This window comes from Lissotriton helveticus, chromosome 6, assembly GCF_964261635.1.
Source record: "Lissotriton helveticus chromosome 6, aLisHel1.1, whole genome shotgun sequence".
NCBI classification, from domain to species: domain Eukaryota; kingdom Metazoa; phylum Chordata; class Amphibia; order Caudata; family Salamandridae; genus Lissotriton; species Lissotriton helveticus.
In genome coordinates, this window is record NC_136067.1 from 268,085,745 (window position 1) to 268,110,856 (window position 25,112).

Sequence of the window (25,112 nt, forward strand, 5' to 3'; positions counted from 1 at the left end):
AAGATGTTTTGCGATGTGTCGGCATGTGAATTATAAAGTGCTTCAGAGCTCATGTTGCAAAGAGTAAGAGTTGTAAATGAATTAGAGGTGGATACTCAGATAGATTTTTTTCAGTTAGACATTAGGGGTGGGTAGAATGTAACTCTTGTAACATGGAGTTCTGGGCAAATTCTGCCAATCACCACGTGGTGAATTTTTTTTCTCATCAGGCACCAGATTTATGAACGCTAGTGGGCTCATGTGAGATTTGGCATCCCCTAGCGCCTTTTTCTAACATGGGTAGTCACAGGCAATTTCAAGAATTTTACAGCCAGAGGACTGCTTCTGGTTTAGATTTACTGCTCCTCGAGTAGATTTTCTACATGAGAGGCAGTAAAATCGACTTGAATGGCCACGCACTCTTGATGGTGCTGAATCATGCTGATTTTTCAGTGCTGTTTGTGCTACTGCTGCTATAGAGCAGTATGAATGGCACAACATACATATTTCAACGCTTTGGAGGAACTCCACGGAATCTCACTGAGTTTTTATGTAACTCAGCAGATTTCCACGGAGTAAAACTCCATGTGTTCTGCCACCCCTACTAGACATAAGCCAGTAATGGGATGCAGAGCCTTTGTTCCTCTTAGGTGAGTCTGTAAAGACAAAAGAAAAACTCATGTAGGAGCAATACCATGAATACTTTTGAAAGTAAAACAAAGTGAAATTTAAAGGAGTGAAAGTAGAATAGAACAAAGCAATAGGTAAGAGATAAAAAAATATGCTTATTCAAAAAGGGGTGCAAATGTATGACAATAGGAAATGAGAGAAGAAGAGTAGAGTAAAGAAAAGAAGACAATTGGAGGAATAAGCATCCCAAATTATGAGCAGCGGTGTACAGAGGAAGAGAGTAGGAAGAAATGGAACTGATATGGGGTGCACAAATGTAAAGGGAGCAAACTTGGAAGAAAATAATCTTAGTTTTAGTTGAATAGTGCAGGAGAGTGGAAGTCATCCAACTTTGAATAGAAGAAAGATTTTGAAATAATTTTACTGAGAAGAGTTTTAGGAAAACAAGGAAACAACTATTTTAAATTCATTAGGCTTAAAACTACAGGCATGTTTAATGTAAGGATAGTGGTGTAAATATAGAACAAGAAAGGGCTGTGATTTAAAAAATGCTAAAAAGTAGTGTTACAGGGTTAGAGCCATGACGAACTCGAGATATCAACTGGGAGAGCTCAGAAACATAAAATGAGCAAAGAGAGAGCAGTGCCACAGACCCCATGATACACAAGTGCAGAAGGGACAATAAAACAAGTAACACAATTAAAAGCAGCAGATGGGGAAAGAAGGATCAGAAGGAATGATTACCAATCATTCTGTTGGTGGAACACAGAGCAAATTCACTAAAATTACCAGTCCAAAGTGGCAACAGGAGAAATCAGGAGTTAACGTAGGGAGCTATAAACTGAGAGAAGGTAAGATAGGCAAAACATTATTAGAAGAGTGAGAAGTATCAAAAGCAGGATTTTTTCTTTGGGACATAAGAAAAGTAGGATGTTTGAATAATCTAGGAAACTGCCATAAAAAAATGTAGGATTAAAAAGGAAATGAAGACAGCTTTAACAATACATTCCAGTGAACCAGATTCCCAGAGGTGAAAAGGTTGAACAGGAAGGAGGACAGAGTAAATGAACAGATGGTGGTGAAGGTACAGGAAGGTTAAAAAAGATTCAAAAACATTATAAAATGTTGTATTAAAAAATATGAGGAAGCCGTCAGCGAGAAATGTGCAACAGGATCAGGACCAATAGTGTAGAGGAAAAGATTGAGGAAAAAGAAGTGAGCAAAAGGATAAGGGACCATTAAACTGATCAAAATACTTATAGCTTTGTTGTTTGACAAGAACAAACAATGTGTTACTGAAAAAGTTTAGAAGAATAGTATTGTATTGAGGTCAAAGGGTGAATAGAATTTTACCATACGTACTCATGTGTCCAGTGGGTGTGAAAAATTCAGGAGGGTGTGCTGGCAGGATTCAAGTGAAGCAAACACAAAGAGATGATGGAAAGAGCGCTGAAACTTTTCAGACACTCACCACAAGTCACAGATCTGCGTTAAATCCTTTATCTTTCTTCAGCTTCACTCCACCCTGTGCCTCATGGGAACAGTCCAGCCTGACCTGGCTTGGCAGTTCGGGCTGGACTGCTTCCACAAGGCACAGGGTCAATACTGATTTGCATATAGCTGGGTCTGAACTGGGGTGGCGAAGTGAGCTAAATAACGATGATGGATTCAACCCAGCTCCATGACTGGGGGTGAGTGTCTGAAAAGTTTCAGCGCTCCATCCATCATTTCCTTGTGTTTGCAGGATTCAAGTGAACGACGATGTAAAGGTAAGTCAGAGAAGATGGGATAGCCATTGTGAAATATTCTAATGAATTTAAACATTATTGTTTTGGTAATGGATCAGAACTGTCCTTTAGCCTCACTTATGCTTGTTAAGTCTCATAACTCTAATAGCTCCAGAAGTCATTGTATTCAGAGTAGTGCATTTGCACATTTGGTGCAGCATAACCCTGTTTCTAGAATTTGGCAATAGAATTTTAGGTGAATAGTGAATTCAGTACCGTATTCATGAATGATATATCTTCAAGGATGTCTTGTGCTTCTTGTCAGAGAAGCTCCTGCTTTCTGCCCGTTAGATACTTTTTGCTAAAAGTACCAGGTTTCTATCACATGATTACGCTCTATAGACATGTATCAAGAGGAAACACATATAAACTCTCCTAAATTTCGTGAACTTCAGACATTATGATCGAACTGACTGTATTGTAGCAAAAGCTCTGGTTAGTTGAAATGACAATTTTGACTTTTTTTAATCTGTTCTGTTGTTTGCTAATTTGCATTCAATGCATGATAAACTGGAGGGTTTCCTGACATGTTGTGGTTTATAACACCATACAGTGACTAAGAAGGACACTGATAGCATAATGATAGAAGGAAGCCTAGGAATCAAGGGTTGGGGGAGGGATTGTACAGGAAAGGGATGGAATGTCAGATAAGTGCATGTCATGAGGAAAGGCAGAGGGAGCGGATGAGTATGGAAGAAAGAGATGGAGTGAAAAAAGTAAAGCAAAACTAAGCAGCTCATGGTCACCTTCAAATACAGGATGATGGAAAACAGGGGGTTCTGCCCAAGGCGTGAAAGATGAAATAATATGAGTCACAAATGTGAGAAGGAGGGATGTGCCAGAGCTGGAGCTGGTTGGACAAGGGATTTGGGAGCAGGGAAAAAGCATGCTGGGAGTAGAATTATGTTAATTGGTATAGGAATTGAAGGAAGAGTCTGATGAAGATATTGGGACCAAGAGTGCATATGCAGAACAACAAATATAGATTCTAAGGTAGAGGAATTGAAAATGGAGTCTGAAGAAGATATTGGGAGCAACAGTGGATATGTAGAGCAACAATTATGGATTGTAGGGAGCAGTAGACATTTCAGAATAAGGAAATACAACAGGCAAATGAAGTTGAGGTATCATCAAAGTAGAGCAGGGGCACGTTGGGAATGATGATTCTGATACCAGATCTAATTAACTGGATCTTGCATAGCGAAGGATGGACAGATGAGTAGCAAACGTGGAAAGAGGAAGTTACAAAATAGAAAAAAGTCCTCATGCTGTGACAAAAAACTGGAGAACAATATGCTGAGAAACGGACACAGCCTAGTCCACCTGCCTTTTGCTCTTGACAGGTACAGAGAGACGAGGCAATGATTTTCACACCTTCACACCCTTAATCAGAGTGATTGGGACAGGTGTTCCTTGGAATTTTCGACAATTAGGTTGTTGTTTCACTAAATGTCTGCTTGTGCTTATGGAGTCAAGGAGGAATCAAGCAGCTAATATGGACCATAAACCAATGGAGCAAGAGGATGTCAGAGATCCAGGCCATGCCTGGAAAGAGGTAGAGGCTCAGCCAGTCAATACATAGCAAGAAGGAATTGCAAATGCCTCATGATGAAAGAGTTAGAACATCAATGAAGTTTGGGCAGAGGAATCTTATGGGTCTTTTGCCCATCCATGTGTAGGGAAAAAATGGGCTAATTGAGTTAAGGAAGGTCCCAGTCTGCTAAAATGTAACACCAGATACATGGAGCAGCAGCGACCATGGGTTGTCAGCAGAATAGCATCCCCACAAGTGGGGCAAACGAATTATGTGTAGTCTTTCACCTGCCCCATTGAATGCATGTGTCAATGAAGTCAGATAGAGGCTCAGACTGCCTACAGGGAATGCCAGCAGGTTTGTGCTGAAGGTGCTATTGGATGTTACCAGAACTATATGCAGGCATTGCATAATGTCTGAAAATGTATACATATTTTTTTTAAGAAAATCATAACCTTGATCCGCTTCACTACAACCAAAAGGTTCTGTCTTTGAGGATGGGCACACATTTCATTACAATTGGTAGAGGGCATCAGGGAAATGCTATACAGTATGATCTGGGAAAACCACAATAGGGTCAAGATTCCCAAAGGTTTAGAGTCAGGTTAGTGTTGATTTTTTAACACTAAACCAACGCTAAACCTTTTTGGGGATTGACAACCTAACTCAAATTGGTATTTGTTTTGGTTTGTATGAAAAAGTAATGCAAAGCAGCCAGAAACGCTGCTTTGCATTACTTTGCCTTACATGGGTGGTACCCATGGATTTTTACACTGAACCCCATCTACTAACATTAGTAGGTAGGGTTTAGCACCAAAAATTAATGCCACTGAAAGGCAGGTGTTAACTGGAGAAGTATTTTCATTTCGTATTGCTTTTCTGACTTTGCATGAGTGCTGCACTGTACAGCACACATACAAAGTAGGAAAAATGTTTAAACTTGTCTAGCCATAGTTGTTTGTACATGAAGGGTATCCTTCCTGTACAAACCTATGTTAGACTCAGGCATGCACCCTAGTACTATGACGCCAAGGTGAGTGTCTGATGTGCGGCAGCTAAAAGCTGCACCGGCACTAGGGAGAGGGAAGGAACGCGTCATATCTCTGTAGATATGGTGCTCTTCTGCTACCTCTCTGTCACGCAATGCAGTGCAGCATTTATGGCTGCTGTGCTGCGTTCCATGTTTTTTTGTGAATCTGGGACAATGTTTACGTCTGTCCAGAGGAGGTGTATCTAGTTTTCATTAAAGACCACAGAGATCTTCTTTAGCCTCCAGATGAAGCTTATTGTGAGAGATGCATTCTGACATAAAAGATGTAGTCCTCATTGAACCCAGCATTTTATAGGTTAATGAGAAGCTGGGTTTTTTGCTTTTTCTAAGCCTCTCTAAGCACCTTTTAGCAGTGTCCAGTTATTGCAGCTTCTGCAAATGACCGAGAAAGAGTTTCAGGGACATTTGGTGAACTTCAACCAGAGCTTCTCCCAAATTATATTTTCTGCTTCGAAGGTAGAGAGTTAGAAACAATGGGATTGGGCCAAAGTTATCCAACCGAGGCCTATTAAAATTAATCTCTTCTAAAAGTTCCAGCACCATGTCCGTAACTAACCTGAGATGTCAAAGATGCTAGGTAGAAGGAGCAAGAAGGAGGTATCTGTTATTAAAGGAGACTTTGTCTTATCCTTTGACTTACACAGACTCATCCCACCTTCACTTCTGGCATGTACACCAGGTACTTGCTTGGAGCCAGTGAACAGGGTTAAAGGGTACCTACATCTCGTTCAAAAGAGTCAAGCTTAAAACGTAAAGCATCTCAAGGTATTTTTGCACCGTCGGCAAAGTACATCTTTTTGCCACACTCCCTCATTTCTTCAACCATGCCACCCAGGGCCTGCTCAGGTAAATAATAGTGGTCTTTGTGGCACTTCAAGGGACCATCTGCATTTCATAGATAGTCTCCAGGGGTGTCGATTGATTCCTCCCACTTGCCTTCCAGCTGTGCAAAGAAACCCGTTGAAGAATTTGCTCATGAGTATAGATTCAAACTTTAACACAAATGTACAGCATTTTATGTGTGTAAACTACAATATTTATGTAGCTGGGTAAAGAATAATAGGAGAACCCTGGTGTCTAATTCCCAATAAAATAATCTAAAATAACTTTCAGAGGGGACATTACCCTAGTGACACAATAATAAGTCCCCATTCATCTAGTACAATCTCATATTTGTTAAACCATAACCAATGATATTATGATGTTTTATAAAGCAAAACAGCGTACACTAAGCAAGACTCCTTAAAATAAATGCAGTAAACAGTAGGCAGCAACAAAGCCTCAATTTGCATGCAGTCTTGACAAACATGTGCCATGTGCCTTGTGCTGGCTCACTATAAATTGAGAACAAAATTTGGCTGCCCTGAAAGAGGTGCTTATATAAGGATTTAACTAAATGTGAGAAAAGTACAAAGGAGTTATTTATCCAACTTACAGGCATTTTAAGTTCTTTCTTATAAATAGGGAAGGTTACTGTTGCAAATAAACAGGCTGTACGGCCAAGAAGTAATCAGCCTCAAATCCCTCTCTATTCTTGGACAATGTGAATATGTATAATCCATTTATGAATCTGGACCTTTGTCAAATAACATTTTCTATTTAATTTAATTGCATTTGGCACTTAATAAGCCAGCACTGAAGAGGAGCAATTTAGACATCGTACTACATAGGGATCACAGTGAACAGATTCAGGGCCGGACTGGGAACCACAACCAGCCCTGGCAGAGTGCTCAGCAGGCAACCCCCCTCCGGGCCCCCCGTCCGGGCGTTTGGGGGTGCCGCCAAGCTCTTTGCCATGGCCGGTTTTTGGACAATTTTATTACAGGGCCGATTGTGCAGCCCGCTACAAAATTCGTTTTATTAATTAAATTGTTTACTTACCTCCAATTATCCATATGCAAGTTTTTATCACCCCCCACCCTGCCCCTCCCCCGCCCCGCCTCTCTGCCCCAGTGCAACTCCCTCCACGGGCCGCGTCTGCTCCCCAGTTAGCTTTCTTAAAAGGGGTGACTACCAAATGTGTGAAGTATTTAAGCAGCGCTCAAAGAGCATTACAGTGAATGCACAACAGAAGAAAAATCCCAAACCAATTTAGAAAAATAGACTACATTTTAATTTTAAAAAATTATAGCAAAATGACAAAAACTCAAGCTGTAGAACCAGAGATATGATTTTTTAAAGCTTCCTGTGAAAATTGCGCCAAAAAGCACAAAACGCTATTGTGGTTTTCTGGTCTTGCGGGAGTGGGTAAAGGTCACAAGTTCAGGCTCACCGTCATGGAGCGGACATCAAATACAGCGACAAGGTTCATCCCGCTGAGTCCATGTTCACTCAGTGAGAGTTTGAGTGCAAGTCCACTCAGGGTGATGCAACAGAGCAGTGCGTTGGCAGTAGATGCAAGGAGACCATTGCAGGCATGAGGAGCAGATCAAGCATCACGGACGGTCACTGATTGACGTGAAGAGTTGGACGTTGCTGGGATTGTGCATTGGCAGTCAATGCAGACTGTTGTTGTTGTTCTTGAAGCAGACTTGAAGAGCAAGTCTTGCTAATGATTCACACCGACGGGGGCTGCAGACGGTCATCAGGGATGCAAGGAGTCCATTCCTGATGAGCCTAAATACATGTGCATATTCACCTAGAAATCAGGACTTGTGGCTTTGAGGTAGGAAGAGTACACTCTGATGCCAGCCAAGGGTCTATGAACCAGAAGGGCACCCTTGAGGATTCAGACTCACTTCAGCAGAGGTCAGCAGCAGGGGTGAGGCAGGTCCATTTGGTGCTCGTCAGCTGGGGAGTTGCAGGGAGGTTTCTGAAAGTTTATTTTGTCCCTGTAGCTCAAACAGGAGGTCAGCCAACTGACCCCTTGAATCAATTCTGAGGAGCCTGGGCTAACAGCAAACAGGTTAAGTGCTCCTTTTTCAGACAACAGGGCAGTACTCCTCCTGAATCTTCCGCAGGTCCAGGAGTGACCTGTTGAGAGGTTCTGAAAATGCTACTCTCATACCCAGTGCTAGCATGTAGGATCCTCCTTTGTTTGGCTTTGGCTCAAACTGTCTACGGGTGGACAGGCTGAAGAGACGACTTTCAATAAAAGAAGCAGGATACTCCAGGAGTTATAAAAGAAGTCTTCTTTATTTCAAATAAGGAGCCTATGTCCTGCATGTCTCTCTCCAGTGGTTCCCAAGCACAACTGCCTTAGTCAACATTGGCTACCATGGAGAAGGACTGCATAATGCTAAGTAATCCCATAACAAAAGTAAATCACAATATGTTGTTTCTACATAGGAACTGACCATGTCATGTAACTGAGGGGCTATCAAACTATCAGTCAGACAATCAATGAGATTACAGGCGCGCTATTCACCTGAGGAGGGAGGCAGCTCCGGTCAGCCGAAGAGCCAGGTCTTGAGGGTCTTCCTGAAGATGTGCAGGGTGGGGGCGGGCCTGCTGTTGATCAGCAGCTCGTTCCAGGTCTTGGTCACGATGTAGGAGAAGGTTCTTCCACCCGTTCTTGCTCTGTGGATGCTCAGGGGTTCGGTGAGGGCAAGGTCTGAGGTTCCTCTTGGGTACGTGGAAGGAGATTCTTTCATTGAGATATTGGGGGCCGTTGTTGTGGAGGCATTTGTAGGCGTGGGTGAATATCTGGAATGCTATTCTTTTCTCGATGGGGAGCTAGTGGAGGTTACGCAGGTGCTGGGTGATGTGTTTGTGTCAGGGGGTGCTGAGGACGAGTCTGGCTGTGGTGTTCTATTTGGTCAGAAGTTTGTGAAGCAGAGATTTGTTGATACCGGCTTAGAGGGCGTTTTTCGTAGTCCAGTCTGCTGGCTATGAGTGCATGGGTGACAGTCACCTTGATTAGGGGGGGTCCATTTGGAACTCTTTCAGAGGATGCAAAGGGTGTTGAAGCAGGCAGAGGCAAAGGTGTTGACCTGTCGGGTCATGGAGAGGGAGGAGTTGAGTGCGATGCCGAGGTTTCGTGCATGGTCTGTGGAGTAGGGAGGGTTTCTGAGGGTGGTGGGCATGAGGGGGAGGTACCGAGGATGAGGACTTCTGTCCTGGTCGAGTTGAGCTTCAGGCAGCTGCTGCTCATCCAGGATTCAACATCTTTCATTTCGTCCTGGAAGTTGAATCTGCTGGTGATGGCGTCATGTAGACATTGAAGAGCGTGAGGTTGAGCGACAACTTCTTGGGCTACTCCAGGTTGATTTCCATAGATTCGGAGGGGAAGGGTGGATGACTGATACTTTGGGTTCTGCCGGAGAGGAAGGAGCGGAGCCAGTCGAGGGAGGGTCCCTGAATGTTGGCTTCATGGAGTCTGGCAGTGAGTGTGCGGTGGGAGAAGTTGTTGAAGGCTGCATAAAGGTCGAGTAGGATCAGGGCTCTGGTGTGTCCTTCGAATCATTTCGTTAGTTGGATGTTAACGGTCATCTCAGTGACTTTTGCCACGAAGGGGAGGAGGGAGATGGGCCAGAAGTTCTTGATTTGCAGCGAAGGGGCAGAGGAAGATGGGTCGGTATTTCTACCATTACATCATCTCTCTTCTTTCAACAACAGCCAAATCATGACTAGAAGAGAGCAGCAAAACCAAAAATGAATTTACAAACATAAATAAGTAACATATGTATAAACATATCTTTATTAACATTTTGCAGCAATGGGTCTAGTTCATGTAAAAATCTTTAAACCTTTCAGGCAAAGGGGCATTGCGTGATACCCTTTCACAAACTGGTGTATCATTCTGTACATTTTCTAAAGACGAGCCAGAACTTGATGAAGGTTCTTTGAAATTGCAGTTGAACTCCATACTGACTGATGATGTTCTAGCAGACACAGCATACTGACCAGATTCTGATGCAATATTATTGCATAAATGAAGGGGTATACCAGGTAAAGAGATTCCATAATAATCAGTTGCAACATAACTATGTTGATGTCATGCAAGGAAAACGTAGCTGCTCCTATAACTAGAGATCTGTCAAGATTCAATCTGTGATTGTTTGTTAACAGCTTGTTCACGTTGACTGAACCTTTAGCCACTCTGATCACCTTGACAAAGGCAGAGAACGTCTTCTTGCCCTTCCTTACCTTGTGAGGGGATTTATCATTACTAATTCTCCAATTTGAAAATCTTTGACTTTAACTGCATGACTAACATAATAATATGTTTTCTGAAGCAACTGAGCTTACGATGCTCTCATTCTAGCAAGATTATTGAGATCACACCAATAAGTCGCTTCTGTGGCTGCAAGATCTCTGTTCCAATGAGGGCATGTCTCAGTTTTGGGTGATCACTTCCTCAAAATACAAAATAGAAATATACCAGTGGTACTGGTAGTGTAAGACCAAACATTTTGTACGGGAACATTCTCTCTTGGTAACTTGTTAGCTACTGCTGTCTGGACACCTTCCTTAAGGAATCTGGTTATTACTTCCACCAGGCCATTAGAAGTGGGGGAATGAAGTGTGACCTGTAAATGTTTAATAAGATGTTTGGTAGTAAAGTATTTCATGGTGGTTGAAATAAAGTGGGTGCCATTCATTGACTGTCACTAACTCCCTCGGTGCCCCTTCCATATTAAAAGTCCTTTTCAAAAACATAATGACATTTGTTGTTGAGGTAGTCAGTACAAAGTCAAAATAGACCCATTTTTTGAAATAATCAATAAGAACAACAAAAAACATTTTCTCTAAAGGGATATTATCAAACTGTCTGACAAAATCCAACCGAACCTTCGACCTGCATGTAATGGAAGGGGAACTGCGTGGAGAGGTGTACACTGAGTTGACCAACGCTTTTCAGAAAGTAAACAAGTGCTACATTTAGAAACCAAATTGGAGACTTGAGTGTCCAACCAGGGCCACCGGATTTTCTTTCTTCATTTTTGAATGTGCTGCCATCACCCAAGTCTTCAGAATGGGCGGCTTTAATCAGTTTGTCGCTGAGTGACCATGGAGGCACACATACATCATTTCTCATGAGAACCCCATCACTCAGTGACAATTCTTCTTGAATTTGAGCAAAAGGTGTAAGGGGTGGGGTTAGGGATCTTTCTTTTAGCCATCCTTTTATCATGCAATCTCTAACTCTTGACAAAACTTCCTCTTTGTTCAAAGCATCCATCCAAGCAGACTTTGATATAACAGTGGTACAGAATTCTAATGCATCATCTAGACTGGCTATCACACATTCAACATCATTTTTGACATCTCCAATTTCAGGATTAGTTGCGGGTAACCTAGTGAGTCAATCAGCCCTAGCATTATTGCACCAAGTAATATGTGCAATTGTAAAGTTACATTCTAGAAGCCACAATAACAATCTCACCGATCTGGCTGAAGCTTTCCCTGACCACCTCCCATTCAGCATCTGAACAAGAGGTTTATGGTCTGTGTAAAGCATGTAGTGCGTGCCCCACAAACATTTCTTACCTTTTGCTATGGACCAAGAACATGGCAGTGCTTCCCTTTCTATTGTGCTGTAGGCCTTTTCAGAGTGTAAAAGTAAATGTGGGCAAACGCCATTGTTCGCTCGTTTCCTTGAATGTTTTGGGTTAGGCACCCAAGCCTAATTGACTTGCATCAACCATCAAAATACATTCAGATCCAGATTTGAAAGAACCCAGGGCAGGAGCTTGAATAATCAATTTTTTTATAGAATCAAAAACGTTGCCGCATTTTGATCCCAAATAAACTCCTGCCCCTTTTTAAATAAATTACGTAATGGTTGAACAACAAGAGTAGTACTCGCTCATCCCTAGAAATTATTTTAAGCCCTCTTTATCTTTGTTAGAACTAGAAGGCCCTTCAGTTATCAGTTTTGCCCAAGAAACTTTAGGTTTTATACCATCAATTGAAATGTGGTGTCCTAGGTAATATGAATTTTGTACCAAAAAATAATATTTATTGATTTTTAATGTGATACCAACCCTTTTGAAAACATCCAGAACTTTCAGTGAAATAAAGTTGTGTTCTTCAATGGATTTTGCAAAAATTAATACATCACCCTGGTTCACCAGTGTGCCTTTTATCCCTGAAAGAATGTCCATGAGCTTTTGGAAGCCACTCGCTGCAGGTGCCAGGCCAAAGGGACGTCTCAAGAACGTGTAGACTTCAAATGGTGTAACAAAAGTGGTCAAATCTTGAGTTTGCAGCAAGTGGTATGCTGAGCGTAAATCTAATAAAGAGAACATTTTTGCATGAGATAAATGTGTCAATAAATCTTGAATTTTGGGCAGGGGATGACAATCTACTTGGATATTGCTTTTAAGAGTGCACAAGTCAGCACACAAGCATATATCCCCTTCCTTTTTGCATACTGTTACAATGGGGCTTTCCCAGTCGGATGAACCTGTAGGGGTAATAACTTTCTCTTTAACCAATTTCTTTAATAATAGCTGTAGTTCTATCCTCACTGATAAAGGGCCAGGTAAAAGCTTTAAGAGCAATCGGTATATCATGGGATTTTAACTTTATCTTGTGTTCACAGTTGCGAATTGTGCTTTTTTTAATCACAAACCTCAAGATAAGCTTTACCAATGTATTTAATACCTTTTGCTACATCAGCAACGGCTGCTACAAAAGTGGGGTTGACTACTATTGGATTGTCTGAACCAGGAACCAGGAAACAACATTTGGCCGAATTTATCTAAGTTCTGCCATCCTATGATGAGTTTACCTATTAATACAACATACATTTTTGTAAAGAATTTTTTTCCAAGACATTCTAAAGAATCATTAAAAAGTCCCAACATGGTAATATCTTGTTCGCTATAGGCTTTTGCTTTTACATCTATGGGAGATTTTCTTTTTTAATTAGACCAATATTGTGAATACAAGACATCTGAAATGTTTGTGTTGGTGCTCTAGAATCAGCCATCATGTGCATTTTGATGTCTCCAAAAAGTGCTTCACAAAGTGGACCTTTAGCTTGTTTAGAAATGTGATCACTAGTATCAAGAGTGAGGACAAGGTTTGACAAATCAGAAGTAATTTTAGCAGGTGAAGTTTCTGTATCAACAGTATGACTTTGTACATTACCTTTGCTTCTACATACACATTGAAAGTATCAACTTTATGGCATCATTCACTTAGTGATGGACAAGCTGGATAATCACTCTTATGAGATCTTGAGCCACTTCTAAAACAAAAGCCTGAAACTTTCTTTAGCGGAGGCTTAATATTCTTTACTTTGTGTCAGCACATTCAGTGTCAGTATCTTGAATCAAAATAACATTATGATAACCAATTCATTACCCATTATATTAGAAGCCTGGCAGAAGCTTTGTTTTGTTAAAGTTGAAATGGTAGTTTGAAACTGCACTACAGGCTGCCGTGGCAGGCACACAACACGTTTTACAGTACTACTTTAGTGGGTGGCACAATGAGTTCTGCAGGCTACTCATAGCAGTTACATGCCATGGGTACACGTAGTACCATATAATAATGCCTTATAAGTAAATTGAATGTGCCAATTAGAAATATGCAGATTTTACCAGGTTTAAAAGGGAGAGCACAAGCACTTTACCACTGGTTGGCAGGAGTAAAATGCACAGAGACTATGGCCACCAAAAGCAGTGTCAGCAAAAAAGGTAAAAAGCTGACCTAATACCATGAAAAAGATTGTAATTTTCAACAGTAGGTACAAGAAGTTGTGGTTTTAGTTGAATGGGTTGAATGCCCATCTCAACCCTACTCAAGGAAAATCTTAAAGCCACTAAATTAACTTGAGCTGAACCATTGTAGCACAGAGCAGACTGGCTTAACTTAGAAGCAGTGTGTAAAGTATTTGTACAGAAACTAAATAGTAATAAAGTCAAAACAAAACAAAAGAATGATCCCAAACCAACCCAGAAACATAGGGCATATGTTAATGAATAAAATGACACCAAAACAGCAAAAAATATAAGGTTAAACAAAGTATCAAAAAGCATTGAGCACCAACTGCGGTGATCTCGTTGTGCTTGACTGGTACCATGGTGCAAGTTAAGGCTAACTGCAATGGAACACTGCTGGGTAAAGACACCTGGTTCAACCTGGTTGCAATTTAAACATTGTGCTTAGTCCCTGGAATGGAAGTCACAAATCTTCAGCAAGCAAGGAAGCATTCTATGGCTGATGAGGTCTCCACGTAATCTGATAGCTTCTGGAAGATGTATTGGTTAAATCATTGACTTTTTACTGTTGAGCTCAGAGTGGTAGACATTTACATTTTTACCCCACAGAAAGTCCTTCGCTGGCAGGATACTTTTGACACTACTGCACTGGGATGATTCCTACATTAAGACTTAGTGACTTTTTGGAGCTCAGATTCTTCCAGTAGAAGAAGACTGCAGCCTGTAGTTGAAGAGGGCTCCATGAGGCCAGATATCTTCCGATGGTCCCACTGAATCAGATTTACTACTTCAGGAAAGCTCCAAGTGGAACCAACCTGAATCTTTATTAAGGCAGCAACACACCTTCATCAGATCAGCTTGGCTGGTTGCTCCCAGATCTTTGGAGTTCTTTGGAGCCAAAAAGTTCCAGGTTTCAAGAAAAGTTTAGAGGAGTTATTTTTGACATCAGGCAAGGGTCCAGCACCATGGGGAAAGCCCATGAGGGTCAAGACTCCCTCCAGCAGATGGAGCGGTAGTGTCCTGCTCAGGTCGAGCTGGGACTGCTCAGCTGGACAGTTGAATAAAAGGTTTCTCATAGCTTGAGGTGTTGCTGTAGCTTAAACAGGAGGCCAGCCTTATGTCTCTTGGAGTTCACTTCTTTGTCTTGAGTACAAAAGGGAGAGCAAGTCCAGTTTTCAAGGCTCTTACCAGGTCACAGACAGCACATCCACTCTTCTTCGTTCTTCCACAGGTCCAGAAAGTGTTCTGAGGAGGGTTCTCTAGTGTCACATTTATGCCTGGCACCAGCATGTGTGTGTGGGTAACTTCTGGCCCTCCCTAAGCAATAGGGTAAAGGTTCCTAGTGGCAACCCTACGCATTTTGCAACTCTTGCTGTGTGCCCTACTACAAACATTCCCCCAGTACCCCTATCTTTACAAATTCAAGATGCTGAAACCCTACTCCCCTTGCTAAGAGCCGACCCCAGAGGAGTGGCCGGGGAAAGGAGCAAACTCTCCTCTATGGTCATTCTATACCAGTTCTGGGAGCGGATGTTCTCCCACTGGGATTGGTGGCTGCCTGATGGGGTAACAAAGAATGACCCTCCCCAGGTGTTCAGCTAACATTGACCTGTTACAGGGTAGGCCTTTTTTCCTCAGCACAACCCAGATGGTCATCCTGCTTGAGGAACAGGACACCTCTCAACACTAAGGCCTTTGTCTACGTTCTACAATCAGAAAAGTAATCCAGGCAAAAATATGAGGAGAGCACCACCATTTCCAATAGTCAAAGTCAAATTGAACTTTATTTGGTTTATCACAACCATAAAGTATACATATAACATAGCAATCAGGTAAAAAAAGAAAATTTTAAATTCATATTCTTAAAATATTTATATTTCTAAAAAACGTTTACTTTCCAGACCCCTGTCTTAAACTCATTCAACTTTTGATAGTAGAGTCTCTACTAGGGTCATGAATTTTACACCGCAGCATATAAAAATGTTCGAAGCAGCCCCCATCCAGCATGTGACTGCTTGCCTGCAGGTGCGAATTTGTAGAGAGTTTAGAACTGATTTCAACAAAGTTCTTCTTTCCTCTTTTACTGTCTTGCACGTGCACATTAGATGGTACAGATTTTCTGTGTGGTACCCACATAGTCGGCATGACGTTTCTTGCTGTTTATATTTCCATGTCGGAATCAAGTCTTTTGAGCAGTGATCGCCCAATCTAAATGCCATAAATTTCATTTTTAGAGATACCCAGAAGTGGGCTTCAAGATAAGGTTGCGGTTTTAATCTTTTATATGAATTAATTACGGTCCATGCATGACGGCGTTTGGCCAAACTCCTTTTATCTTCTACCAAGGAAAGAGCCTTTGCATTCAGTTTGCAAATTTTGTTAAATGATGTTCCAAGTGGCTGTTCCAAATCTCCTTGATGTTTAGAGTTTCCAGGGCTGTTCGCAAGTAGTCACCCCAAGCGTTTGGCTCCTGATGTTCATATTGTTTCTTAATTTCCAGCCAACATATGTTATTTATTGATCCTATTTCTGATGATCTATGTTTCCAGCACCATTTTGCAAAGACAGCTTTCCTTTGGTAAACTTGGTTTTGCAGGCCAAATTCCAGTCGTATTTGCGCTGGAGATGATCCTTTGTAAAGATTAAACGCAGATTTATATATTTTTGTCTGTAATTTGTTTCGGGTGTCAGTTTATTTCCCATGCCATATTTCCCACCCGTAGGACAAGGTTGGTAATAATTGAGCTGCCATTACTTTTAAAAGATGACCATATGAAGGGCATTGAAGTTTCTTTTGAAGCAGTTTATAAGCGAAAATGAGTGATTGAACTTTAGTTGTAATATCCCGTTTTTGATTCAACAGGGACATGTTTTTGCTTAGTTTAACACCTAAATATGTATATGAGGTTATCTCCTCGATTTGCGTATTCTTTGTATACCACTTAAATGATCCTCTGCTTGGGCCCGCCAATCTCACTACCTTTGTTTTTTTGGTATTCAGTTCCAGGCCTAGTAGGTCGAAGTATTCAGTCAAATTGGTTATGACCCTTTGCAGGCCTATGGGGTTTGACTTAATACCACGATATCGTCGGCATATTGTAGAAACTGAATTGATTCGTTTGCCAGTTTTGGTGGGTGTCCGTTCACATTATGTAGATGACTTTCCAAGTCTGCTAGGTATACATTGAATAAGCTTGGAGAGAGCACACAGCCCTGCTTTAGGCCGTTTCTTGTGTTTATTTCTGAGGATATCCTTCTCTCATCTCCAAGCTTTACTTTTGCCCGTGTTTCGCTATATAAGGCTATTATAATGTCAATTAGTTTCTGAGGGAGACCCCATGATTCAAGTTTTTTCCACAAACGGTCTCTTGGAACTCGGTCGAAGGCGGATTTTAAATCGATATAACATGCCAATAGTCCTGCCTTCTTTTTTTCAGCTCTTTCGATTAGCAGCGCCAGTAAGATTTGTGGTGCAACCCATGCCTTCCCTAAATCCCATTTGAAATGTCGGTACTATTTTGTTTTTGTTTATCCATTCCTGTAGATGACGCAATATGCAGGATGCGAAAAGCTTTGCCTCTACATCGATGAGAACCCTATAGTTCCCGGGTTCCATTCTACATCCATTTTTGTATATAGGATGGAAGATGTTGCCATGCCAGGACCGGGGTATCTTATTTTCCATGAACAGTTGGTTAAAGAGTGGATTGAGGTAATTTGCCCAAAAATCGGGGTCGTGTTTGAATAAGGCGTTTGGTAGTCCGTTGGGGCCTGCGGCTCCTTCGGCTTTCAGTCTTTTTATCAGGGCGGTTGTTTGCTTTACTGTTGTCAAAAAGAACAGGTCTTCCGGTTCACCACTAGGGGGATCTTTTTCTCGTTCGTCTTTTTCATATATAATTACTACACCTCCCGGCTCTGTTCCTTTTACTATGTCTTTATTCAATTCTTTGTGGGGGGGTTGGTACATATGGGTATTATATAGGCTGTTGATATATTGTAGCCATGTAGTTTCACTTATTCCTATGTTTTGCTGCATTCCCGTTCCTTTTGATAATTTATTTATTATGCCCCAGAATTCACTGCTGTTAGGTAGTTTGCTGGTCCGTAGCAGATCTTCCCAATTTTTCCCAGTATAAAGCCTTTTCGCCTTTCTACATTCCTTTTTATATTCTTTTCTCATTTTCTGTATCTCGTTATTGTCTATATCTTTTCCCAACCTTTTTTCACAGCCTTTATTCTTAGTTTTTTAGTGATTTCCCTTTTTTTATCTCTTAACTTTGTAGTGTACCATGGCTCTTTGTTGGAATCATATGCCTGTTTCACTACTGATTTTACTGGAAATTTTTCTAACACAAGCGTGTGTAAGTTCTCCCAAGTTTTTTCAAGCAATTGGTTTTCCAGGGCCTCTGTATTCGTTACATGCGTAAACACTGTATCCATTATCTCGCTAATTATGGGACCTCTCCATTTGAGTTTCTTCAGATTATATATTTCTGGGATTATAGCTAATGACCCTGTGCTCGTTTTTTCTTCGATGTTTAAGCTTAGTAAGGTTTCTTGCGGGAAGTGGTCACTTTCTGGTCGGGTTGTGATTCCGAAGTGATTGACCAAGTGTGTAAGGTCTTTACTGATTAATGTGAAGTCTATTGTGGAATTTTTGTTTCCACTCGAAAAGGGGATTCTTGCGGGTTGATCGCCCTTCGTATTTCCATTTAGAGTCATTAGTCCCAAAGATTCCAGCTTGTTCCATATTTTTTGGATTTTGCTTTTATTACCCATGACTCTTATCAAATTGCTGTTGAAGTCACCTGTAATTAACATCCCGTGGGATTGGTGTGTTATTTGTAGAGTTTTCATTAAATTTAGTAGCACTAACAGTTCTTTTGTTTTTGTGGCCTTCTCAGGGTGAATATATATGTTTAAGGTCAGTAACTTCCACCCTGCTCCATTTTTACGTTCTTTATTTTCTAGCTTAGTGACTTGTATCCAATTTACCCCTGGATCAAGTGTCTCTGTTTTCCAATTAAGGTCGTTTGTTATGTATGTGGATAATCCTCCCCTTGGGTGCCCATACTTTGCAATTTTCTCCGCCATTACGTGGTGTTCTTCGTAACCAGTAATTTGTCTGGGAGTGACATTCCATGTTTCCTGGAGGAGTATTATATCGAATTTACTCAGAAAGGCAATTGTCTCTTGATCTTGTTCCATTTCTTTGAAACCATGGACGTTCCAAGAGCAAATTTTTATTTTTCTCTCTGGTTTCTTGCATACCTCGATCTTTCGCGCTTGCTTATTGCATACTGAGTTGCTTCCATCAGGATCGATGAGAATTTAAGGCTTGTGCTATCCAAGACCAATCCTGGTCTTCCTTCGACCCGTGGTTTGGTTGTCCTGTTTTTGCACTGTTGGACGCGGGTTCCCTCATTATTTGTTGGGTGATTGCTTTATTTCTTGCTCCAGTTAAAATAGAGGATGTTTTTCCTTTTATATTTTTGGATTGGGGAACCACGCTGTTTAATAGTGGAAATGGGTACTTTATGGGCATAGGATACTCCAATATTATTCCCCATCCTGCAAAACCTGTTCTTTGTTGCCCATGTGGTACTGCTTGTTTCCTCTTCTATCTTATGTGTTTGAACAAATTCTACTGTTATGAGGTCATTTGATGTTATTCCCCTTAATTTAGGAATCTCTTTAAACAATCTCAGTATGTTCCCCCGATTCAGTATGTCCATTTTTCCTTTTGTCTGAAATTCAGACCTGAATAATAGTTTACAGCCTGTCTCTATAGGGACCGTTTGGAATTTCTGTTTCTTGCTGAATTCACTTTTTTCCTCTGTTTGATCCCGAGGGTTATTTGGTCTTGGGCACTCGACACTGGATACTTCTGATGGACTAAGCCCTAATAATGTCACCGCTACGTTGTGGTGCCTAGGTTCTAACTCAACTGGTATGTGACTTATGATTGGTCTCTCCATATCCCTTTGTGTGATTCCTGGCGGAGCATTACATATCCTTCATTTATTTCCTACTGTAATGGTTAGGCGTGTGCTCGTTTTCATAGATTGATCTACTTGGGCTTTGCAACTCGTATCTTTTTTAATTGTGATTACTGGTTTTTCCTCATTTCTTCCTGTAAGCAATTTTGAACCATTTTGTGCCGGCAATTCACATTGAGGATTTTGTGTTTGGACATTTACCTGCGATTTTTGCTGTTTCAGGACTGATCCTCCTTGGGTTTTTACTGTGTCGTGCACTTTATTTGTTATTTTATTTGTTGATTTTATTTCAGCTTTCTCTTCAATTTTTAGTTTCCCTTGTGAATTTAACGTTGATGCATTATGCCTTGAGCTTTTCAGCGGTTCTGCGATTCCTTCTTTGTTTACCTCTTGGTTATTTGATTCTATTGTGTCTAATTCTTCTTCCTAGTCATTTATGCTCTGTTTCCTCTTTCGTTCGAATATGGCATAATTTTGCCTTTCTTGCTTGGTTTTGATGGCATTTTTCCTTGCTTTCCGTGCCCGCTTACGCTGCCTATTGGTTTGGGGTTCTATTGTACCTGATAACCTCAGTGCTTTATTTTTGTTTTGACCATTTCAGGTTGTTTCACTTACTTCAGCTAAGTTTACAGTTTTTTCCTTCTCAACGAGGGAATTTTTTCTATTCTGCTTTTCAAACTTTAAAGCCACACCCTTATTTTCTTGGTAGTTGGTTTCACCAGGTGTTTTTGTTATACGTGTTACACGTAGGATTTCTGACAAGATGTCTGGTAATGAGGCCAGTTTATATATTATTTTCCCACAGACACAATTTTGTTCCATTGATGTAAATTTCGCTTGTTTTTCTTTATTTGTTTCTTTGAAGATATGAACCGAAATTGTATCCAGTTTCGAATTTATTCCCGCTATATGCGTTGCAATTAAATTCATTAAATCCACCTGAACATCCAGTTTGTCTGATTGAAAATTTAGGACATTGATTGCTTGCTGTAAACTTCTTAGTAATGAATCGCCCCAGGGTGCAGACTGTGAATTGATTAATTGCATCTGGCCCCATGCAGTAGAATCAAAACCACTAACAGAGGAAATTGTTATTGGCAAGTCTTTTTTTGTGGTTCCTTGTGGGGGGCCACTTTCCTTGGTTTTAAGATGCAACTGTCTGATGGGGCTGGATGTAAGTTTTTTAGATATAAAGGTAGTTTCCCGTTTTTCTCCATTTTCTCTAATTTCCGATTGCTCAGAGTCTTTCATTTCTACTTGCCTATTTTGCCCCGGTTCCTCTACTTTTTGTGTATTTACTTCTAGCATCTTCAGAAGTTCTGCTTCCTCAAAAATTGAGAATGATCTTGACCAATCCATCTTTTGTATATTTCCTTGTGATTTTATTTGACATCCAATTTGGCTTTGATCATTTTTTAATGTTAAACATTTTCCGTTTTCTTCGTTGTTTACCTTGTCTGGTGTGGACATGAGTTGACCGATAGGTACATGGATCTGTGCTGTAGTTTTTAGCAACCAATTTTTTATCGTTGTTTTTTCTTTGGTCTGTATGCCCAAACAACTTTCTGATTCATTTCATTTTTTTATGTTGTGGCTGTTGTCGTAGATCTTGTTTTTCTCTCAAAGGATCCCACTGTGCCTGGTTTTTTTCTTCCTGTTTATTCGATGTAATTGAATGTATTGGTTTTATTGGGCTTTGTAAGCTTTTTGATTCTTTAGTTATAGCATAAATTGCCGCCATTTGATCTTTTAAGAAGTGAAATTTATGCTTTAAGTTTTTCTCCCCGAACTTCAAAGGCTCTGGTGTGGGGACTGGGATCAGGCTCTTTTGTTCCTTGCTGGCAATCTCCTTTGTCTTATTTTTATTTCCTTGCTTATGCTGATCTTTTGTAGCCGCCCTTCTCTAGCCTTTCTGTATAGGTGCTGGTCGAATTTTTCCAGACCGCATAGTCCTGATTCAGTTATTCTTATTTGGTTGCCTACTGATGGATTGATTTTGGGCTGACTTGGTCTTCCCAAGTACAGGTTATATCTAGATATCTCTCTGTGTTTGGACTGTTTTTGTTGCCTCCTAGACGTTTAGACGATATTACGCGGTTTTTATATCTCACTCCGATCCTCTGACCACAAAGCTATTTACTCCAGTCCACTCTAGTCCACTCCCACTTCGCTCCTGATGCCTATTCTGGAGCGGCCCCTATGGCTCCCCAAATGCCCTGTGGGCTGGGAGGCAGAGAGCTGGGCTGGGCGTCTACAGCATATATGTTTGTTCGGGTACTTGATCGAGGGGACGCCGCTGTTCACTCCGGTATTGAAAGGCGCTAGGCCCCCCCTGGCCTTTCACCGTCTCTCAAAACCCGGCGCCACTTAATTATACAACAAAAACAGTTATCGTAGCTGCTATGCGTGTTATGCGTATTAATGCAAATCGTGGTTTCGCAGTCTGGCTCTTGGGTTACTCACATCTTTTTGCCTCCTGAAGTGTTGACTTCTGCTGCGGTCTCTATGCCCACGCTCTTTTCATGCCGGGGGCCCACTTGTGAGAACGGCAGCACTTCCACAACTGCCGCTGGTCCCAAGAATGGGGGCAGTCAGCACCACCCGCTTGCACGCCTATTCCACTTGATCGCACAAAGCCCCCGCTGAAATCCGCGGGAGTGAGGATTGTGGCGTTGGACACGGAAGTAGAGGCTGTTAATGCCTCCCGACTCCAATTCCGTTAACTCGCTTGCTGTTCTCACCATTCACCGCACCGCCGCTCCCAGCCCTGGTTCAAATTACGGGAGTGGGCTTGTGGTTTGTGATGGTTTGTGGCTTGCGGCGGGTAGTGTGGGACCCCAGCCCCGTGCCCCACACTCTGGGCTCCGGGCTCCATCCGCCTCCGCAATGGTTGTCCCACAGCTGTGACCAGGTAAGGCTGCGGCCGGGTTCTGCCAAATCTCCGCGCTACTGCACTCTCAGTGCTCCGCAACGGTTCCCTCGACTCCCACAGCTGCTCCTGCTCCGCTCTCCGCTCTCCCGCCTTGCGCACACGCTCCGCCTCCGCAGTGTCTCTCCAGTGTCTCTCCAGTGTCCAGCCCCTCTTCCTGAGTATATGCTGGAATCGATGAAGGAAGTGGAGTTCACATTTCCAATAGTAGGTTTCCCTGGGTGGTAGCCAACCCTAGGCGCAAAACCACCAATACCCACATTGCGACAAAAAAAGGGTTGGTTTTGCATGAAAAAACTAATTCTGTTCATGTTGTAATTTGGGGCTTTTCCTATTGTGAGTGATAGGCCCACCCACCCAAGTGGGAAATACTGACAGGTAGCAAATGTGTCGATCCCCAAAGATTCTAGAATTTTCCCTTACAAACATGTGAGGAAAATATATGTTTTTAGCCAAAGTTTTGAGGTTTGCGAGGGGGTCTGTGTAAAATAACTTTGTGAGATCCGTGTCAGTCCCACCACCCTGAACTCCCCTAGGAATGTAGCTTTATGAAATGTCTGGTCTGATAGGTTTCCTTGAGTGGTAGGTGAATAGAGTGCAAAATCTCCAGTTACCAACATCATCAAACTAGTTACCAACATCACCGAACTAAGACATTTTAATCTCAGGTTTCCTGATGACTCCATGTATTGGAGCATTTTGTTGAATGAGTCAAGCCTATCCACACAGGGAGGGTACCATTTTTATCTGCAGACATTGGGGAATACTGGGTGGTAGGAAATTTGCGGATCCCTGCAGATTATAGAATGTTCTCTTAGATATGCATAAGGTTGATGATTGTTTTTTGTCAAAGTTTGAAGCTTGCATGGCCACCTGCGTACTAAAGCCATACAATCAACCAGAGTCCCTAGACTTCTCTGAGTGTCTTGATGTCTTGGTTTGGTTGGTTTACCTGGATGTGGTTGATCTAGGGCCAAATTACACAGCTACCCACATTTTAAAAATGCCTTGATGTTGCTAGTGAAATGTGATGTCTACAGTGTGTTTGGGGGTGTTTTGCATTACAGGTACTAGTCCCAGCCACACAAGTGGGGGCCTGTTTGTATAGGAAGAATTGTAGAAAAAGACATTAGTAGAATATGTGTTATTACCAATTGGATTTACCTGCATTTGTGGCTTCCAAATGTAAGCCTGTTTGCCATTAAGAAGTCATTTTTTAAAATGGCATGTGAATCACATGATAGTGGGTTTAACATCAACTTTAACCGAAATTCAAAGGTACACACATAGCAACTGTTACAAAACTCTATATCTTGTGTCTCTTTGAGAAACACACAGGTATCTTTCAATCATTATATTTTAAAAGATTGCTGTAAGGTCGCTACCCAATAAAAAATCATTATAAGAGGCATCTCAGTTGTTGGCCTTGGCCATCGCATGTTTCTGGTGTATTTACAAACCTTATATATCCACGCAACTAGAAGGGTATAGCAGAAGTAACAGTATATTGCTTTTGTAAATCAACCCCTATGAAAAAAATACAGATGAAAACACTGTCACAAATTTGTATTTTCTCTTCATTTTCATTATGTGTTTAATTCAATGATTAGCTGTTTTTTGGGGAAAGCCTTGAAGTATCTACACATGCTGAAATCAGAAGTTTATCCACATATCAGAATTGGACAGTTGCCTGGAATCACCTAAGGGATTCATGCAGGTTTCCGCAAAAACTGCATATATGTTGAAAACACAAAATATAGGAAAAATGCAGTACCTCTTAGAAAAATGTAAAAACAGTGATAAAAATGTTTTTTGATATAACTCTGTCTGTTCCTGATAGGTTGGAAGCTGGTCATCTTAGCATAGCAAACCTTTAGTTAGTGCCATTTTGATAAACCGAAGATACATTTTCTTGAGAAACACTTTTTCCCCATATTTTTCTAAAGTAACCCACAAAGTGTAGCAATTTATTGTCTGTGTTCTCGGTTCCCTCTCTATAGGAATTCAAAAATCCAAGGAAACCTTTAGAATTCCAAGGATGTTGGGGAAAAAAAGACACTCATTTGTTGTGGGTTCCTCTTGTGGAAAAACAATTATGAAGGTTTAAGCGTGAACTAAATAAACACTAAAAAAGTGCTTAACGCCAGGGAGGAAAGGATTAGAAAGCAATATAATCATTGTATACTATCTTTATCATCTCCTCCCTAGTCCACTTTTCCTATTTCTTACTTTCCCTGTTTTTTGAGTACCTCAACTATTGTATCTTTTGATATCTTTATTATCTTTTTTATATTTAGAAATCTGAGAAGTGAACATTTCATAGTAATTTATTGTGTGGCCATAATTTAATTTGTTTATACTCCTTTTTATAATGTATTGATTATTAACTGACATCTACTTCTCAATAAAAATATACCACAAAAAAAGAAAGCAATATAACCATTCCCATATACCTCTATATTAACCATTCCTCACTTTTTTCCTCAAGTGAATTATTACATGAGCTTTTTGTATCCTAAGTCTATAATTCTAAAAAAGTCAACACATTGAGTGCTAAGGGTCGTTGCAAATGTCATGCAGAACAGTAA